We start from the raw sequence: 21,932 nt of genomic DNA on the forward strand, positions 1-21,932 counted from the left end.
CCTGCTTGAAAATAATTTTTTGATATTGCTGATTGCGCTTGCCGGTTGATGTTACAGGGTATGCAGCTAATAGCCACAAAGCTGGGCCCCAACAGAAGTTGCATCTTCAGAAAAAGGAAGAGAATCAATCACATACAAAAAAAATTATAATCTTTAGGCAATGAATGGAAAGATTACCAATAAAAGAAGCTGCAGAATGAGGTGTCATTCTTTGATAAAAGTGTCGAATTTGAAGACCATCTTGAAAGATGGAAAGGTAAAGATGTTGAGGGAGAGAGTTACAAAACTCGAGCTTGAGACTGAAATTGGACTGGAGAGAAGCAAAACAACCAAAAGGCCTGCTGGCTGGAGGAAGTTGCAGAATCAGGGAGGAGTGAGATCCAGGAGAGATGCAAAGTTAATTAAAGCAAAACAACTGTAAAAATAGACCCGTCCTGTTTACTATATGAAAATAAAACTGATATTTTTACATGCAATTTCACATTTTTTATGCATCTTTTTGGCAAAAAAATATACTGACCTTTCCAGTAATCTGTCTTCTTATGACATGCCAGGTGTTTGACTGTTTTTCAAAGGAATACTCATTATCCCGGTAGCTTTGTAGCTAAAGTAAAATCAAACGCTGGACAAGATACTTGATGTGAGTTTTCTTTGGCTGGCAGAATATTCAACAATAGCTCGTGCTGCTGACTGAGCAATGGTTCTTGTTATTTGACGTTGTGATGTCAGATTGGTTGGTGGTTATTTTGTTTCCCGCATGTTTCCTGTTATAGATAACAGAAGCACTTGGTACGTTTGTTCCTTTTCCTGATTTTATTTTCAGTTCGACACCTTTCTGAGTTTGCGTACTTCTCTAAAAAGCAAGCCTCTGAGCATTTGACTTCATTTGTATGTATCACTGCAAGTGTCTTGGCATCAGACCATGTCTGCAGATACATCTTGTTACTTCTTTGTGCAAACAATTAAAATAGGTTTGCTATGATGAGCAGTTCTTTAGATTTTTCTTTGAGTTCTGTTCTGCGCATCACAGATTGTTTCAATAATTATATGCTACATCTCTTGTATTTTACCAGAGATGTAGTCCTGTTCTGAAAAAGGGCTCTTGGCCCAAAATATTGACAGATAATTGTTGTCGGGCTGAGTTCCTTCAGCATTTCTGTTTATGTTTTCTGAATTATTGAGGTAGAATTAACATTTCTATTGACCTCAGACAAGAGAAGCTTTGCATGTAACTGAATCCTATATATTCCCAAAAATCTGGGAGATCACTGCAGAGAGTTCACTAAATTGAAGTGCCTCCATCCTCTCAAGTATATAAAGACGATCCCAGAATGTCACAATTCCAAGCATTCTCCCTGACGCACTTAATAATGTGCTTAATTAATGTACCCACAAAAAACAGAAGCATCAGTTAATAACATACAGAAGAAGAGTGCTCAAAGATGCACAAACTGAGTAGCAGCTACTTCACCAGTCAAAATTAAAACCAGGAAAAAAAAATGGCAACAGCTAAGCCACAGGCAAACTGGTGCAATAAATTCAGTTGCTTTAGTTATGGAATCAGTCAACAATTTCCTACACTATTAGCAGGGGTAGTCTTTTTATGAAACATTTTGCAGAGCCATTTGTCTCAACAACTTCCTACTAGAATTTTCCATCTCAAACCTTGTTGCAACGCTAGTCAGAATTTATTGTGAAGAAACAACTCTTACCCAAGTATATTGTACCCTTCTTTTCAAGACAGAAGACAAATGGAAAGCAGAAAAACACAAAAGTTATGCAGATACTGGAATCTTGAGCAGACAAGGAATCACAACCTTTACTGCCAGAAAGATGAAGCAGCAGGCAATGGGAACACCATCACCTGCAGACTTCTATCCAAGTCATGCCCCACTCTAACTCAAGAAATGTGTCACTCATCCTTCACTGTCACCAGGTCCATATCCTGAAACTCCCTATCGAAGGCACTGTGGCAATACCTTCACCAGGCGTTTTGTGATAGTTCAAAACAGCAGTTCACTACTGTATTTTTACACATATAACGTGCGTGCTATATGTGTTTTTTACATAACCCAGCCACAAACGAGCCTGCAGCTGACGTGGACTTTTTACCCCCTCCATAAATCTTCGTCCGCGAAGCCAAGCCAAAGAAGACATAACCCACCACACGTTATATGTGAATGCATGCTATAGTAGAATTTTTATTTTACATATTGAATATAAAATTGAACTTATTTGAGCAGCAAATGGTTCTAAATTAAATTTATTTTTAATCGCTTGATTAGAAAAAAAATATATAACATCATAAATAACCATATAACCGTTTACAGCACGGAAACAGGCCATGTCGGCTCTTCAAGTCCGTACCGGTTCACTTGAACAACTCCACTAGCTCCTCCGCAAACTCCTTGTGGGCCTGATTATAGTTTGTAGACCTTACTCCACCTCCAAGATCAAACCAGATGGTTTAGAGTTGCTCATAACAAATAAAAATGCTGAACAACATGTTAAAGTCACAAAAATATAGCAAGTAAAATAATGTTGTTTATTCGTCTTCTTCATTGTCATCAGTAACCCCTTTGAATCCTTCAAAGTCTAATTGTTCACCCTCTTCATTAAATTATGTTAGGATAGCCTGCAACTGTTCTACCATTACTGTATTTGGCACTGACATGTCACTGCTTTCATCATCAGTGGTGGAATTCCCATCACAAGTGTAGACTATGCCGGCTTTTCTGAATCCACTGCCTGTACTTTCCGGTGTTATCTCATGTTCTGGAAACCCATTGGCAAACTTCAGAAAAGGTTGCTCTTTTCAAGCATCCAGATGGGGTGAACTCATGAATGCTGTTCTGCATCCATTCCTCCCATTCTGATCTGATGAGTGTCTTGAATGAAGAATTAATGGAAATATCGAGTGGCTGCAGTTTACATGTCAGCCCAACCTGGAATTACTGAGACGTGGGCACCAACAGATTTTATTGTCTTTTGTGTTGAATTCTCTATGTGGGCTGTCATGGAATCAAATGTGAGTAATGATTTCTTTGAGAAAAACAGTCTGGTCTTGCCCTGTAACACCTTTCCACCCACAGTTTCATAACATTGGAGTCCATCCAACCTTTCTTGCTACAGTGAACAATCACAATATTTGGCAGTTTTTCTCACAGCAATGTTACTCATTTAAATCAGAATTTATTGTCATGAACACATGAAATTTGGGGTTTTGCAGCAATTAAATAAGTGTACAAAAAGTGTGATCATTGGTTTCAATTCAGCGCCACTTACAGTGCAGCCAAGGACTACAGTAAAGCATGACCTTTCATGTCTGGTGGTGGTTATGGCCACAGTTTTGTTCCAGAAGCAGCCATGATTCTTGAGGTGGGGATGTCAAAGGCCATTGGGTCTTCATCCATGTTCATGACATTTGTAGGTGTAATTTTAAGTTCGTAAATTTCATTGGTGACGAAATAGCAAAAATCAATGGCTTTTCTTTCCCAATTTTCAGGAAGTTACTGACCTTCAGTTGTTCGATAAAATAATTGTTACAAAAGAGATAGTGATGAGCAAGCTAATGGGACTGAAATTAGAGAAATCCCCTGGTCCTGAAGGAAATTATGGGAATTATAGTTGATGTGTTGGTAGTCATTTACCAAAATTCTCTGGATTCTGGGCAAGTCCAAGCAGATTGGAAGACAGCAAATCTCATGCAACTTTTTAAAAAGGGATGTAGGCAGAAGATAGGTAACTATTCTACTTTCCTACCAAAGTGGATGACCTCACATTTAGTAACATTTAGGGATTGAGGAGATGTATGGTCATTACTTAGATTTCAGGAAGAACCTTAAGAAGGAAATTAGAAAGGCAAAAAGAAGGTATGAGGTGTCCATAGCTAATAAGGGGAAGGTGAATCCTAAGGGTTTTTACAGATATGTGAACAGTAAAAGGAGGGTTAAGGATAGAATAGGTCGACTGGATGATGGGACCGGTGAACTATGTCAGGAACTATATGAGATTGGAGAAATATTGAACAATTTTTTCTCATCTATATTCACGATGGAAAGGGACATCGGGCTATATGAGATAAGAGAGCCAAAGGGCTTAGTTATGGAAAGGATAGGGATTAGTAAAGTGAGAGTTTTGGAGCTTCTAGGGTCAATTAAGGTGGATGTTTTCTGGTCCTGATGGGATTTTTCCAAGGACTTTAAGGGAGGACAGGGAACAAATAGCGGGGGCACTGACAGTGATTTTTCAAAGATCACTAGAGGAGGGGGTGGTACCACAGGATTGGAGAGTTGCAAATGTTGTTCCATTGTTCAAAAAAAGTCAGTAGGCGTAGGCCAAGTAACTATCAGCCAGTAAGTTTGACTTCGGTGATGGGGAAAGGTTATGGAGGGTATTCTTCGAGATAGTATATATGCATATCTGGGTAGGCAGGGATTGATTAGGGGCACCCAGCATGGGTTTGTAAAAGGAAAGTCATGTTTCACGAATCTTGTTGAGTTTTTTGAGGAAGTGACAAAAAAGGTGGATGGAGGTAGAGCAGTGAATGTGATTTATTTGTATTTTAGTAAGGCTTTTGATAAGGTTCTGCATGGAAGGTTAAAAAGGAAGGTTCAGTCACTAGGAATTAGTAGAGAGATTGTGACATAGGTTCAGAAGTGGCTGGGAGATAGACAGCAGAGAGTCATGGAGGTCAACTGTATGTCAGGTTGGAAGCCTGTGACAAGTGGGGTGCCTCAGGGATCGGTGCTGGGTCCCTTGTTGTTTATCATTTATATTAATGATTTAGAGGAGGGTATGATTAACTGGGTAAGCAAATATGCGGATGATACGAAAATAGTGAAGTGGATCTTCTTGGATTACAGAAGGATTTGGTTTGTTTGGAAGAGGGCTGAAAGATGGCAGATGGAATTCAATGTAGACAAGTGTGAGGTGTTGCAGGGGAAGTTGGAACAAGAGGCCATGAGTTAAGGGTAAGGGGGCAGCACTTTAGGAGAAATATTAGAGGTGGCTTTTTCACTCAGCGAGTGGTGGCAGAATGGAATGAACTTCCGAATGAGATAGTTGCGTCAGGGTCCCTTCTGTCATTTAAGTGAAGGTTGGATGTGTACATGGAGGTGAGGGGATTGGAGAGTTATTGGTGGAGAACGGGAGGTTTGAGCTAGTGGAGTTGTTCTAGTGAACTGGTGCAGATTTGAAAGGCCGGCATGGCCTGTTTCCGCTCCGTAAATGGTTTTATGATTATATGGTTATTAGCCAGTTAGCTTAACATCCGTAGTCGTGAAAATGCTTGAAGGTGTCATTAAGGATGAAATAGCGAGGCATTTAGAACAAAAGGGTTCCATCAGGCAGACACAGCATAGATTCAGAAAGGGCAGGTCTTGTTTGACAAACTTGCTGGAGTTCTTTGAGAATATTATGGATGTGGTAGATCGAGGGGAACAGCTTGATGTTTGGATTTCCAGAAGGCATTTGATAAGGTGCCGCACAAGAGACTTATCAATAAGATAAAGATGAATGGAGTTGTGGGAAGTATATTGGCATGGCTTGAGGATTGGTTAACTGACAGAACAGAGTCAGGATAGATGGGTGTTTTTCTGATTGGCAGACAGTGGTAAGTGGGGGGGCCACAGGGGTCGGTGCTGGGCTCACAGCTGTTCACCAATTACATTGATGATCTGGAAGAGGGGACAGAGTGTGGTGCAGCCAAGTTTGTGGATGATACTAAATTGAGTGGAAAAGTAAATTGTGCAGAGGATGTGGAGAGGCTGCAGAAGGATAGAGTTTAGTTAAGTTAGTGGGAAAAGGTCCGGTAGATGGAGTACAATGTTTCTAAATGTGAGGTCATCCACTCTGATAGGAAAAACAGAAGAGCAGATTATTATTTAAATAGTGGAAAACTGCAGCATCGTGTTGTGCAGAAGGACTTGGGAGTGCTTGTGTATGAATCACAAAAAGTTGGGCTGCAGGTACAACAGGTTATTAAGAAGGCCAATGGAATATTGGCCTTCATTGCTAGATGAATTTAATTCAAGAGCAAGGGAGGTCATGCTGTAACTGTACACTGTACTGGTGAGGCCACACCAGGAGTACTGTGTGCAGTTTTTGTCTCATTACTCAAGAAAGGATATACTGGCCTTGGAGGCAATCCAGAGGAGGTTCACCAGGTTGATCCCAGAGATGAGGGGGTTGACATAAGAGGAGAGATTAAATCACCTAGGATTATACTCACTCGAATTCAGAAGAATGAGAGGAGATCTTATAGAAACATATAAAATTATGAAAGGGATAGATAAGGTAGAGGCAGGAAATTTGTTATCACTGGTAGGTGAGACCAGAACTAGGGGACACAACCTCAAGATTCAGGGGAGTAGATTCAGGATGGAGATGAGGAAAAACTGTTTTTCCCAGAATAGTAGTGTATCTGTGGAATTCTCTACTCAGAGAAGTAGTTGAGGCTACTTCATTAAACAGGTTTAAGGTTCAGATAGATTATTTACATAAAAAAGGGATTAAGGGATTATGGCGACAAGGCAGGTAGGTGGAGTTGAGTCAATGATCAGATCAGCCATGATCTTATTGAATGGCCAAGCAGGCTCGATGGGCTGGATGGCCAACTCCTGCTCCTCTTTCTTATGTAACTACTCCAGTACAAAGATCGCAGCAAGTAGTTGGCACTTAGTTTTTCATTCTTTTAGCACTTTTTTGTATGTTATTATCTAATGTTTCTGCTCCCAGCCTGTTGAGGCATCTGGAAGCATTGATTCTAGAACAAGCAAGCATAGCCTCAAGATTTGGAGGAGATAAGATGGAGATAAGGAGGAATTGATTTTCACTCATATTAGTGAATCAGTAGAATTCTCTGCCCCAAGAAGTAGTAGAGGCAGTCTCATTGAATGTATTCAAGACACAGTTAGATTTTTGATGAGTAGGGAATTAAAACTTGGGGAAAAGGGCAGGAAGACGGAAATGTACCCACCCATAAACCCATGTCCATTCATTGTTGACTCGCCCAAGCTCAATGAAAAAGGCCTGCTTGCATGTATCCTATCAATGCCTCTTATAATTTAGTATACTTGTGTGTCCGTGTTGTACCATCGAAGGTCTTAATAAACATTAAAAAGGCTTATAAGTTTAACAGCACATTTCTTTACTCACATCGAAATACTGGGTCACGTATAAATACAATGTGCCTCACCGCAAATGCACCACTCTCAAGTGTGATGTGGCTCTTACAATGTTGGTGTTCATGCTCTAGCATAAAATAATTCCAGGTTTCCTCAGTATATAACATCCCATCTTCTTAAAAGAAAATTATTAAAATTTAAAATTTCTTAAAAATAAATCGTTACTACTTCTTTATCTGCAATTGCAATTAAGAATTGACTATTTGATTTACACATTTGGAGTTCTATATTCTTTTCAACAGAATCACAGTGGTGGTAGGATGTTGCTTCTCCACCTCGTAGACCTTGTTGCAACTGTTTGGTTCTGTGGTTCTCCTGCTGTGCAGTCGCAGTGTTGTTGGTTGGGGTTTCACCCCGCATTCCATCCCAAGTTGTTGGAATTACAGAAGCTTCTGATGCCTTTGGTGCTTTTTGTGTCAGATCTGGTGTTGGGCTTCTCTAACAATCTTTGCTGGACTCCAGGTTTTTATCACTGGGTCTTGAACATGTACATGCTGCCCTGTGAAGAGTTCTGGTAATGTTCAAGTTTATTATAATGTTCCCTCTTGTATGATAGTCAACTTTTTTCTTATTTCCTCTTGGTTGTCCGGTGGACAGATTTTGCTTGGCAGGGTTGTCTTGTACTTGTACTTTCTGCCATTCAGAAGCTCTGCTGGGGACTACATGTCAGCCCTCAAGAGTGTTGCAAGATAAGGGTCTTCCTTTGTCTCTCGACACTTAGTGAGAGTGCATTTAATTATCTGTACATGCCCCTCAATGAATCTATGACCCTTGGGGTAATATGGTGATGATGTAGTGATGGGGAACCCATATTCTGCAGCTATTTCTCTGAATTCACGTGATGTAAATTGGGTCCCATTGTCACATATCACTTGTTCGGGTAGCCCCTGTTCTGTGAAGAGCTCTTGTACTCCAGCAGTGATAGTTGGTGTTCTCAAGTCCTTCACTTCCCTGATGAAGGAGAATTTGGAGTAGTAGCAGGACACAATGAGATAACATTCTTGGTTTTCTGTGAATAGGTCTGCTCCCACAGTGCGCCATGGCCTGGCAGGTACTTCAGCAGAATCATCTCTTCCTTTTGTTGTGTATTTTTGTATTTCTGGTCTGCTGGACATGTAGCCACCATTTTTTGATGTCCTTATACATGCCTAGCCAGTAAACTGCTGACTTTGCTCTAAGTTTGGATTTCTCCATTCCCATGTGGCCTTGGGGTATGTTCTGTCGAATTTCTTTTTGGATTGTGTCTGGTATTATCAGCTGAGACCCTGCCAGCAGTACATTGTTCTCCAGGGAATTGTCATCCCTGATGGACCAATACTGTGGTATTGCAGGCTGCACCTGTTTTATCCTCTCTCGCCATCCCTGTATCACCTGTTGGGAAAGCAGCTGCAGCACTTCATCCTTTACTGTTTCTTCTTTAATCAGGTTTAGTTTGTTACTGCTCACAATGGCGAGGTGATGTTCCTTGATCTCCTTGTCTTTCATTTCATATTTTTCATTTGGGGAAAGACATAACAAGGCATTAGCAAGTACCATTTCCTTCCTGGCCTGTACTTCAAGTTGAAGTCCTAAATTGGAGCCTGAGGAGTAGCCTCTGTAATCAGGCTGGTGCCTTGCTGAGGTTCTTTTTCTGGATGTGTTCTAGCAGGCGATGATCACTCTCTACCACAAACTGTCTCCCTCAGAGGAATTGTGGAATTTTTTTGCATCCAGATATGATTGCCAACAGCTCCCTTTCGATATTGGCATAATGGGTCTCTGCTGTTGTCAGGGGTTTCAAGGCAAAGGCTATCAGTTTTCCTTCCTTCACCAATGCTTCCCCAAGGCCTTTGATGGAAGCATCCACTTGTAATATGTCAGCTTTTTTTCTGTTGTAAGAGCTCAGTTCTACTTCTCTGCAGACCACTTCCTTAAGCTTGTCGAAATGTCATTGATGCGATGGTGACCACTGAAATTCCACATCCTCTTTCAGCAGCTCTCTGAGGTTGGCTGTGTGATCTGACATGTGTAGGTGAAGGAACTCATGTATTGGACCAGGCCAAGGAAGCTTCTTAGTTCCTTTATGTCCTTTGGGTGTTCCATTTCAGTAATGGCTGTTATCTTCTCTGGGTTTGGCCTGACCCCTTCAAATGTGTACACCATTTCAAAGAATTGGCACTCCTCCTTAATGATGCATTTATCTGCACTGAGTTTGATGCTGGCCCCTCGTGTCCTCTCCATGGCTTCATATAGGTGAGGATTATGGGTTTTCCCGTCTCCTCCAAAGACCTGGATGTCATCTGCGATGCCAACAGCACCCTTGCATGCCCCTGTAAGTCTCATCCATCTTTTGCTGGAAGATGCCTTGGCTCACCTCTAGGCCAAAAGGTAGTCACAGGAACTTGTACCGGCCAAATGGAGTATTGAACGTTGTGTGGAGTGACGATTCTTCATCCAGCTTCATCTTCCAATATCCATTCTTTGCATCTAGCTTGCTAAAGATTTTGTATCCCACTAGTTCAGAAGTGATATCTTCCAGAGTTGATGTTGGATAGTGATCTCTTTTGATTGCTTGGTTAAGTCTTTGGGATCCAGACATATGCTCAGGTGGCCATTCGGTTTTTCTCTTATTACAATGGAATTCAGCCAATCAGTTGGCTCTACAACTTTCACTGTCACTTGTTTTTCTTCCATTTCTTTGAACTCTTGCTCTATCCTTTGTTTCAGCTCTATTGGCACCTTCTGTGGAGCATGGATTACTGGTTTGCATTCTGAGTCTATGGTTATGTGGTGTTTGAAATTTCTAAAGCACCCGATTGTGTCATCAAAGCATTCAGGGAACACGTCCATGAGCCTGGCCTTGTTTTTGATTGGAGGGCATCACTATTGATCCTCTTGGACATTTTCTTCTCCCTGATCTCATTGTTTACAGAGATTAGCCATCATCCTGACAACTATCCAGACCTAGAATTGCTGGTCCGTCAGCGTCAACCACGAGGAATGTGCATATAATGCTCTTTCCTTTAGGTCTGCCTTTTATTTGGACTTTTCCTAGTTGTTTAATCACGGAGCCACCATAGGCTGTGAACTTGACATTTACGGCTTCTAGAGTGCATTCCTTTGGGCACCTATTCACCATGTTCTCAGGGAACATCTGAGCAGGATGACGTTGCTTTGTGATCCAGTGTCCAACTTTATTTTCAAGTTGAATATTGTCAGTTTGTTTCAATGTTTCTTTTCATTTGGATTGTGGTGTGCAATTTATTTTTTCCTCCCTTCCCTTTCTTGAATGTCTTATGGAGCAGTACTGTTTCGATATCGAGCGTCAGTGTGTCGGAGTCACTGTTGTTGCTTCCCTTGATGTTGTGTACTTTCCTTCTGTATTCTTGTTTTCTCTCTTTTCATGCCAGACCTACATATCTTTTCCCAGTGATTGATCTTCCCAGACATCCTGCAGTTTGAACCATATGCAGGGCATTTCTTGCGATTATCAAAGGGATGTATTTTACCACATCTCCTACAGTTCTCAGATGTTTGCGGCTTTCTCTGTGTGCACTTTACGCATTGATCCTTCCATCACTCTGCTGCGTTTTGGACTGCATGGAGAGGGATTGCATTTGCCTCCTAGAGGCCTCAAAGGCCCTAGCGGCATCTACAGCATCTGCTAGTTTCAAGCTATCTTTTTCCCATGAGAGCTTTCTGCACTTCAGGATGAGCCCTTCCCCAAATTATTTGGTCTACTATTCTCTCCTCTATTTCTTTGAACTTGCATTTCACAGCAATATACTTTTGCCTTGTGAGGAAATTATCTACTGACTCGTCATGCTCTTGTTTTAATCCCTAGAACTCATCTCGCTTTATTCTATGGTTGGATCACAGTTCCAGATGAGAGAAAAATATTTCAAATATCCTTTCTAGGTTATTTTCTTCCTCTTCAGCCATCTCCCAGCTATTAAACAGGTCTCATCCTCGTTCCCCCGTCCAAAGAAGGATGTAACTAACCTTTTCCTCTAGCGTAGTTCCCTTGAGGAAATTTTTGAATACCAGATTACACTTCTGCTTGAACACTTTGAAAGCCTCTATGATGTCGTCGCCTTCCCAGTCCATTACTGGGAGCAATGCTGCTGCTACTACTGTGGCCATATTCTTCTCTAGCTCTGGTCATCAGATAATGATGCTTTTTCTTTGTTTCCTTCTCTCCATGTTTAATTCCATTTTTGTTCTACATGGTGTGAGTTTTGTACGATCCCACCACTGCCACCATGTTGTGTCTGGGTTGTACCATTGCAGGTCTTAATAAACACTAGAAAAGCTGTAAGTTTAACGGCACATTTCATTACTCACAACCAGCCACTTGGTCACATATAGATACGATGTGTCTCACCACGTATGCACCACTCTCAAGTGTGATGTGGCTCTTACAGTGTTAGTGTTCATGCCCATAGTCCCAGGTTTCCTCAGTATATAGCATCATATTTCCCCTCATTCACCCTTTTCCAATAACTCAGCTCCTCAAGTCCTAGCAACATACAGTACAACTTTGATTATCCAAAATGGTTGGGGCTGGGCCTATATCAGATTTTTTCAGAGAACTGGTCATTTTTAAAAAACAGACCAGTAGCAACAGCAAATCACTTGTATCAATGTTTAACAACAACAAAAAAATAAGTGAAGGCCTTTTAAGGATTAAAGCAATGTTAATTCTCATCAAAAACTGCTAGCTGCAATGCCACTGCCAATCGCCAACTCGTCCCATCCGCTGATCACTGACACAAACCCATCACTGCTGCGGATTCCTCAGGGAGGCTTTCGGGCTGGTGGAACACTCACTGGCAAGTCTGTAGGCTCCTGTCTCTCCGGTCACCAGAGCTCCCAATCCTGATGCCCGAGTCCCAACTCCTGACTCCTCCCCTATGCAAATCAGGGATTCTGTGAGCATGTGCAGTACCTGTAGTAGGCCGAGGGGACAGTTTGGAGTCGGCGTCGGGAGCTCCACTGTGGTGAGGGAGGGAGGGGTGGGAAGGGGAGGAGAGAGAGAGAGGGAGAGGAGGGAGGGAAGGAGAGGAAACACCAATGAGCCCAAAGTCCCACTCCCGTCCGGGAACCTGAGGTCCTACTCCTGCCCAGGAGACTGCTCTTCTTGATAATTGCTGAAGGAAATTAGAGAGGCATTTGAGGGAAATGCACATAGAGGGCTAGCGTTGGAGAATGGAACTGATTAGATTGTTTTGCAGGAAACCAGCATGAACTTGGTCAGTTAAGTAGTCTCCCTTGTGTCATAATCACTCCTTAACAATATATCATCTTAGAATTCAAAGGTTGTTGGAATACTTAGATGATATTTTAGATATCTTCACTGGTATCTTAATGGCTTATCACTCCATTGCTCCATCTTAATATTTCTTTGTATTACATAGCCAAAAATTATGAGGTCCACACATGTCACGCATTTTTTTGGAATTTCAGAGAAATTTTGTGCAGCTTTAAACTTCCCACATGAATTGTGAATGCCAAAAACAACTACTCTTAGCTGTAAACCTAGCAAGCATTGCCAGGAACACACTGTGTCATCTCATGCCCATTAAATAATATAAATATTCTCAGGAAGAAAGATTTTATAATCTCAAGAGACACCTTTCTCAAAGCAAATCTCCTGAACATATGTTGTTAGCTATTTTTTTCAAGGTGAAAAAAGTGAACATTTTAAAACCGCATGCAACTAACCCATGGCAATTTTAACTTGGGAGGCTGCAGATAAAATGTCATATGACATCTAGTTTCAATATCATAGTATTTATAGACGATGATGCGTAATTCCATTTGTTACAATTTGGAAGATTTCGGAGTAATGAGTATGAGCTGCACCAACAAGCATTTTAATAATTTGACCAAATTTTTTGATAAGTTTATTTTAAGTTATTTTATTAAAAGACACTTTGGGCAAGTTAGAACATGATACAGTACAGCACAGTAAAATCCCTTTAGCCCATAATGTTTTGCTGAGTTATATAAACCTGGTCCTCAATCAATCTAATCCTTCCCTACCTCTCTTCCATACCCCAGCATTTTCCTTACATCCACATGCCTATCTAAGCTAGCCATTATCATATTTGCTTCCTGTAAAACTACCATCTAGTGTGAGGGGTGGATTAGTTACTGCTAAAATATCTATACAAATCCTGAAAATAATAGGATAATCTAAAAACACAGTGCTGGAGAAACTTGGCACGTCCAACATTGTCCTTTATAGAGCAAAGGTAAAGATATATTACCAATATTTCGGGCTTAAACCCATCATTAAGGTGTGAGGCTTTGCTCTATAAAGGACACTGTTGGACCTGCTGAGTTTGTCCAGAAGTGTGTTTTTACTTCAACCAGGGTGTCTGCAGACATTAGTGTTTTATTCCTTAGAAAGGATAAACAATTGGTACAAGTGCACCCAAAGTCTTGTATCAAATGATGACACAGTAAGATCTCAAAAATCTCAAAAGACAATTAATAGAGACTGACCTCTTCTCTCAGTTTTATTGCACAGTATTTCCTACCTTCTGCTTTAGCTCGCCATAGAAATCAGGAACCAGAGTGAAAATTGTAGGTACTGCAAAAGATTGCACAGACTGCCTTTTTTCTTTAGAAATGTTATGCAAATGTCTGAATACTGCAATGATATCACATGAGGCACCATGTATAATGTGTGCTTTGCTATTAGAATTAGAATGGGCAACTTTTTTAAAGTTCTGTACCCTGCAACTATTATTGTAAATAGATCTTACCAGATCTCCCAAGGCAACAGGATATTATTTCCTTAAGCAAAGGGATCAAATCCAAGGAGTAGAAATTTAAAGTAATTGTTTAAAGGGCTCGAAGGATACAAGCTAAAAACGTTTTCGCTCCAAGGTCAGTCGAGGTCTGGACCTCTCTGACTGATGGGATAGAACAGGAAGAGCATCCTGGCTGGTTGCATCACACTCTGGCACGGAGGTGCCAATGCTCAGGACAAGAAAAAAATCCAGAGGGTTATTAACTCAGCCTGCGACATCATGGGTACCAGACCTCACTCCATCAAGGACACCTACAAGAGATGGTGTCTTTAGAAAGCAGCCTCTCTCCTCAAGGATCCCCACCACCCAGGCCGTGCCCTCTCCACTCTGCTACCATTGGGAAGGAGGTACAGGAGCCTAAAGATGAGCACTCAACAGCACAAGGACAGCTTCTTCTCCACTGCCATCAGATTCCTGAATAATCAATGAACCAAGGACACTGCCTTCCTTTGTCTTTTTGTGCAATTTTTTTATTGATTGTTGTAAGGTGATGTATATGAATTTTTGCACTGGTGATGCTACCAGAAAACAATTTTTTTTACTTGTTCATGACAATATATTCTGATTTTGATTCTGAAGAAATACCACCTATTTTTAATGGGCTTTTTAAGGGACTGTGGATCTTGTGCTAGAATGTAGAATTAGTTTGAATAGATCTCTATTGAGGTCTAATTTCAATCACTTATGAAGGTCAGAAAACCTAAAAATAAATCTGAAAAGAAATTCAGGATCAGACTCATTGTGTTCCTAACTTTGATCTACATGAAAGGTTCAACTTCTTGCTTTCACATTGAATACGTGCACTTTATCTTATGCAATGCCTTTAGTCCTGATGCAGTGTCTCAACCCAGAACATTGACCATCTTTCCTCCTTCACAGACGCTGGCTGACTCAACAAGTTTCTCCAGCAGTTTGCTTTTCTTTAGCTCCTGATTCAAGGATCTTCAGTTTCTTGTGTCTGGACTTTGCACAGATTCTACAGGCCTGATGAAGGAGGAAAATAATTGGACGGATACACGGACAGGATGGGTTGAGAGATATATGGGCCAAATCCAAGCAGACGTGACAAGTGTCAGAGGGACATTTTGGTCAGCATTGACAAGTTGGGCCAAAGGGCCTGTTTCCATGCTATATGACCATGTCTTGATGATTCTATGACTCCAGGGAGTTGCTTCCCATTGTGGAGCACCAGAGAAGCTCTTAAAAATGAACCAATTGATATTTTTAAGCAGAACTCAAACATGGAAGTCTGCATAAAAGTGGAACAAGCTGAGAATGAAAATGCAAAACACAGCAATCTTCAGTAATGCAATACGATTTTGGCAATAAAAGAGTGGAAATGAGAGCATAAACACAAACTGACTTTGTGAGTGGTGTATAAAGTGTGTGAATAGTTTACGTCCTACGTGGAGAGAATTAAAATGGTTTTATGGCTAACAATATTCTTGAGGTTGAAGGTACATGCATATATTGAAGCCATGCTGAAAGAACATACAAAAGCAATCTTACTTCCACAAGTTGGCTCTAAGGTATATTAAATGCTTAGTAACACAGAAACTAGAAATTTGTGGGTCTAATTGCGAGGTTGGAAAAGTACTTCAGGCAATATTTGTTTGAGATAAAGGTGAGATGTAAATTTGGCACAGACAATCAAAACCATGGATGGCAACATTATTGTACTCAACAACCTATCAAGGTATTGAAACCTTGGTGAGTTTCGAGATTGTGCATTCAGATGCAAGTTTGTGCATGTTGGGGGGGGGGGGGGTGGAATCACTAAAATTGATCTACAGCCTGTTCATTATTGCCTATGTTAATTGCATTGCTCCTCCACCCTCAAGAACAAATTGAAGTGTATACTGCAGTGCACAGCTCATCTTCAATGCTTCTCACCTTTGACAAGGCATGGCTGAACTGTGAGAGAGAAATGAAGTGTAGGAAATAAAGGGAAGGGGCATACTTTAAAAAATTATGAGGGTGTAGGGGAGTATAAAATATCTCGGGTGGGCCAGATTAAAGAAATGTGATGGAAACTGAGAATAACTAGGGGAAGAATAGGGCAATTAGGGACAAACATGACAGCCTGTGTAGAACGAAGGATGCAGGAGGGGTGTTAGATGAATACTTCTCAACTGTATTCACTAAAGAAAAGATGCCATCGTTGGAGAATTCAGGGAGGGGGATAGTAAAATTCTAGAATATTCAATGATTAAAAGGTAAGTCATGTGTCTGTAGGCTTAAATGTGGATAAATCCCCAGGACCCGATGAGATTCACAAAGAACTAAGGAAGGAGAATGGCAGATATTTCAAATATTTCATTGGTCACAGGCAAGGTGCCTGGTGATTGGCTGGCAGCCAGGAAAAGAAACAGGTAATTACAGCCCAGAAAGTGAGTGGAATTAAATTCAAAGAACAGGATTAATCTACACTAGAAAAGCAGGCATTAATCAAAAATAGTCAGAACTGTTAGGTTATGTTAGTGAGATCTTATCTGACCAATTTGATTGAATTTTTCAAGATATATAAAAGGCGTTGCCACGGCATTTCAATGCTTCTGGTCCAAGCACCTTCTACACTGAAGATCTTCACTACCGAGATCAATGGCTCTCACCTTTTTTCCCCCCACTCACATACCATCTTAAGTAATCTCTTGCTAACCACGAAGCGCCTATGGCATAGTTGGATTTCACTTGCCCGGCATGGAAGGACATCACATTATATTTATACTGAAACTGACATTGGAAGTATTTTAACAATAAATTTAAACAGAAATTTGAAAAAGGACGTCACTAAACATTTTGGACAATTAAAATCAGGCAATAAATGTTGACCTTGCTACCAGCATATCCATACATGCTATCAACTGTGATGGGATTTCAACGTAGCATTCCTGAGAATCAAATATTTGGATCACATACTACAACATTGCAATTTCCACAATATTAAATCTTGAAGACATCATGTGATGCAGTTCCATTTGAGCATATGTACCACACTGTACAGTTTTTGTAGTTCCTCTTAGCAGATTTTCTAAGTGGAGAGAACTAGAAATGTGAAAGGAACTATGTTAGCAAACCCCCAGACAGCCAGGTGGCAATGCATTAAATTCACCATTCAAATCAAAATTATTGTTTTCTTCTCCTTTTTAATGTTTGATATCATTTAATAATTTAAGGATTCACACTTAGATTTTCTTAACAAGGTAGAGATGATCCCTATTCTTCAACCACACTAAATAGAAACTCAGCATGACCTTAAGTTACCCAAGAATGGGAAATAAATGCTGCCCTTTCAAGCATGCTCACATTTTCAGAATTGATTTTATCCAAAACATATGGGATTCTAGGTTAATTGGGTTTAAATTGGCCTCGGGTCTTCATAGCTGGAATCAGCTTCTATCATGTTACCTTTTTTTTTGTAAATTATTTAAATGAATTCAATTGTCGAGCTTTGAAAATCAGGTTTTTAAATGAGCCGAGCTGCAACTGGCCACATTTCCTACATGTTGGCTGCAAAACCTACACGTAATGTACCCAGTAAATGCTCAAAAGTGATGATGTTGCTGTGTCAATGTGTGGTGCTTTTAAACCAAGATCCTCTGACTGTATAGTATAGAGTTATACATCCTTTAGCACTATTTGATATCCTGACAAATTGGTGATAACTTTGGAAAAAGACATACACTGCAAGCTTTTCCAAATTTCATAAATATTTTGTTATTTATTAATGATATTATTAAATGAATGTTACTTGGTTGCATTTATTTTCTTTCAAGTAATAATGTTCAACTTCTTTTGGAAGTTGCAAGTCCAAATTAATCTGGTATATGTAGGATATCACTGATGCTCTCCCACCTGAAAGTGATGAGTGGTGTTGCAGAACTTGTGTGCATCAATGAATCACCTCTGTCACGGCTTCATGCATTACACAAATGGTGCACATAGAAAAGCAAAAATTCTGCAAGAATTACAAATTTACAGGGGAAGTGCATCAGCTGGCCTCCCACTCAATGTTGCAACAAAAAAACAGAAGGCTGGAAACCCAAAGCAGCATCTGGAGAAAGAGAACCAGAGATAAACATTTCAGGTCAGAAACATTATCACGCAACATCACTCCCACCTCATGTTCTCCCTCTGAATGTCCCATAGCCACACTATTCCATTTGGTTCTGTGGATCCCAAGAGCATGAAGTTGTGTGTCCAGTCAGACTGTAAATCAGTGGGCTGTGAGAAGAGGGAAGTTGTCAGCTGGCTTTCAGCAGGCCTTCACACTTTTTCCAAATTCCCATGGTAATCAAAACAGTCCAATTTAAAATGACAATGTAATTTAGAAGATAAATAGTGAAAACCAAAAGATTAAAAAATGATGTAACTGCCATAAATTAAAAAGCATGCATACGCAGGTAAATATTGGAAATTTTACGCAAGATTGCATAAAACCACAAGTCTTAGGTTCAAAGGTTTCAAAGATTTCAAAAGGTGAAATTTTGAGAGTTTGTATGTTCCTGTCAGGATTAAAGGCAAGGTAAGCAGGCGTAGGGAACCTTGGTTTTTGAGGGATATTGGGGATCTGATTCAGAAGAGATGTGTATAGCAGGTATAAGCAACAAAGAGCAAATGAGGTACTTGAGGAGTATAAAAATGCAAGAAAAACCTCAAGGATGAAATCAGGAAAGCTATAAGTAGACATGAGTTGCTTTGGCAGACAATCTGAAGGAAGATCCCAAGGGTTTCTTCAGGTATATTAAGAGCAAGAGAATAGTAAGGGACAAAATTTGTCCCCTTGGAGATCAGAATGGCCAGGTTTGTATGGAGCCAAAAAGAGATGGTGAGATCTTAAATGGATTTTATTTTCATCAGTATTCACTCAGAAAATGGGCATAGCATTGTGGGAAGTCAGGAATACAAGGAGTGAGGTCATGGAACATATACAGATTAAAGAGAAAGAAGTGCTTTATGTCTTAAAGCAGATGCTAGGTGTCATGGTGAAGTAGTGAACTGGATATGACAATGGCTGGACGGGAGAAACCAGAGTAGGTGGTACTTCTCAGACTGGAGGCCTGTAACTAGTGGTGTGTCTGGGACCAATTTTGTTTGTTATCTATATCAATGATCTGGATGATAATTGGATCAGCAAATTTGCAAATGACACCAAGATCGAAGGGGTTGTGGACAGCGAAGAAGGTTTTCAAAGCTTGCAGAGGGATCTGGACCAGCTGGAAAAATGGGCTGAAAAATGGCAGACAAGTATGAGGTGTTGCATTTTGGAAGGACAAACCAAGAAAAGGCATGCACAGTAAATGGTAGGGCACTGAGGAGAGCAGTAGATCAAATGGATCTGGGAATACAGATACATAATTCCCTGAATGTGGCATCACAGGTGGATCGGACAAAAAAAAAAGAGAGCTTTTGGCATATTGGCCTTCATAAATCAAAGTAGAGAGTACAGGAGTTGGGATGTTATGGTAAAGATGTACAAGATATTTGTGAGACCAAAATTGGAGTATTATGTGCAGTTTTGGTCACCCAACTACAGGAAAGATATCAATAAGATAGACTACAGAGAAGATTAATTAGGATGTTGCCCAGACTTCAGGAACTGAGTTACAGGGAAAGTTTAAACAGGTTTGAAATGTATTTCCTGGAGCATAGAAGAATGAGGGGAGATTTGATGGAGGTATTTAAAATTATAAGGGGAATAGATAAAGTAAATGTAGATAGACTTTTTCCATGGAGGTATGCAAGATGCAAACCAGAGGACATGGGTTAAGAGTGAAAGCAAAAATGTTTAGAGGTAACATCTTAACACAGAGTGTGGTTGGGGTGTGGAATGAACTGCCAGCTAACGTGGTGAATGCAGGCTCAATTTTAACATTTAAGAAGTATTTGGACAGGTACATAGATGGGAGAGGTATGGAGGGCTATGGACTGGATGGAGGTCAGTGGGACTAGGCAAAAAAGTTCAGCATATACTAGAAGGGCCAAAGGGCCTATTTCTGTGCTGTAATGTTCTAAAAGATTTCATTAAGTTTGGTGAAAACAAACAAAACTGCAGAAATAAAATCAAAAAATACTTGTAAACATTTGTACCATTTTCCCCTTACACCCCCCACCCACACACAAACTCATTGGATAATCCTGGATGTCTAGTGACTAGGAGCAGAGCAGTAATTCAGATGCCTCCAAGTGTGGCCTTCAACATGTCCTGTGCACCATATTGTGAAGACATGAAATTGACAGTATGTGCTGAAATACACAAAGGAGTTGACTAGATGTGTCTGTTTTTTTTAAATGCACGTGACAATCTTTCTAATTGTGGGATACACATACAGTCTTAAATTATGTAAAGTTTCAGATTCAGAGGTAGAGCTTGGGGTGGGAGTGATCCTGGACTTCATGCAATTGAGCCCATTAATAGAGTGTGGCTAGACCACTGTAAAATGTCCCCAGCATTGACAGGGGTGTTGTCTTCCTTCTTCAACCCTTCAATTTTTAAAGATAGCTTTGCAGAAGTTATAGAGTTGTATAGTTCAGAAAAGGGCTTTCACCCACCACATCAATGCCAACCTTTTCACTGATCCATATTTACCAACATTTCCCAACATGAACTCCATTCTCTTTAATGCCTTGCTATGTAAGGGCCTGTACAAATGTATTTTAAACCTAATAATTATATTTGACTCCAGCACTCTTGTGGCAGCAAATTCCAGATATTATTCACTAACCCTAATGTAAAAATAAACTTCCCCTCTTATTCCCTTTTAAAAAATCATTTCCTCTCACCTTAAACCTCAACTCTCTGGTCTCTGATACTCCTACGACAGGGAAAAATATTTCATCTGCTGTGTCTATGCCTGCTATAATCTCTATGAAATCATCCTCAGCCATCTTCACTCCAGGGAACCTTTCATCCTTACAAAAGTGCTCAAATCTAGGCAGCATTTTTAAGAAGGCTTCTTTGACCTTGTAGGGAAAAAACTAATTCGTTGCAAAGTTGCTACTCACTATTGCATGGAATTCCTTGGATGACTTAATCTATATGGCCCAATCAACTTTCAGCTGATCTTTTCAACTCCCTAAATCACCTGAGTCTAATTGCCAGGAGCAGTATTCAGATAAAATCCCTGTTGAAGTCTGCTCGTCTTCCAACAGATAGGGACTGATCTGTGAGGTATTTCAAGCATTTTCTGTTTTAATTTCAGCAAGGGTAGTGGGAAATTTGGGACAGTACAATTGTCTGTGGTGACTACACCTGCAAGAAGTACGTCCAGCTGCAGATCCTGGCAGATTGAGTTCAGGAGCTGGGGGAGTTCAGATCATTTGGAAGTCTGAGGCAGACAGTAGCTTCAGAGATGCGGTCATCCTCAAAAGTCTGGAGACAGATAACTGGATGACTCTTAAGAGAAGAATGGGGAATAAGCTGATGGTTCACAGCACCCCTGTGGTCATTCACCTAAGCAATCACTATATTGATTTGGTTACTGGTTTGGTGGGGGTAGAAAGAGAGAGAAGAGAAAGAAAGAGAATGGGAAGAGAAACTATCTACTGGGGAAAGTTGTGGTGGTCATATCTCTGGCCCAGAGTCTGGCCCTTCAGCTCAGAAGAGGAGAGCTATAGTGATTGGGCATTCATTGGTTAGGCAAACAGAAGGTTCTGTGAATGAGACTGAGGCTCTTGGATGATATATTGTCTCCAAGGCACAAGGGTCAAGGATGACTCTGTTTGAGTTCACAGCATTCTCAGGTGGGAGGCTGAGCAGCCAGATGACATGGTCCATCTAGGCACCAATGACAAAGATAGGAGTAGGGATAAAGGATTTGAGGAGTGACTATAGGGAGTTAGGAAAGATGTTGAAAAGCAGAACCTCAAGGGTGGTAATCTTGGGATTGATGCCTGTGACACACACCAGTGAGGGTAAGAATAGGCAGTTGTAGGAGATGAATGT

The 21,932-nt window shown here is 40.5% G+C and overlaps 2 protein-coding genes across 2 annotated transcripts in view; one reads left to right on the forward strand and one right to left on the reverse strand.

Annotated features, from left to right (window-relative positions):
* LOC138755729 (src-like-adapter) overlaps positions 1-700 on the reverse strand; it is a 49,831-nt gene extending 49,131 nt beyond the window's left edge. Inside the window, exon 1 of the mRNA XM_069922224.1 lies at positions 521-700. The gene's annotated coding sequence lies outside the window, so the exon portion shown is untranslated. The remainder of the gene's footprint in view (positions 1-520) is intronic.
* The window catches only part of tg (thyroglobulin), a 344,749-nt gene that overhangs the window by 242,960 nt on the left and 79,857 nt on the right, over positions 1-21,932 (forward strand). The gene's annotated exons all lie outside the window — the stretch shown is intronic.

Source organism: Narcine bancroftii, chromosome 2 (assembly GCF_036971445.1).
Source record: "Narcine bancroftii isolate sNarBan1 chromosome 2, sNarBan1.hap1, whole genome shotgun sequence".
Lineage (NCBI taxonomy): Eukaryota > Metazoa > Chordata > Chondrichthyes > Torpediniformes > Narcinidae > Narcine > Narcine bancroftii.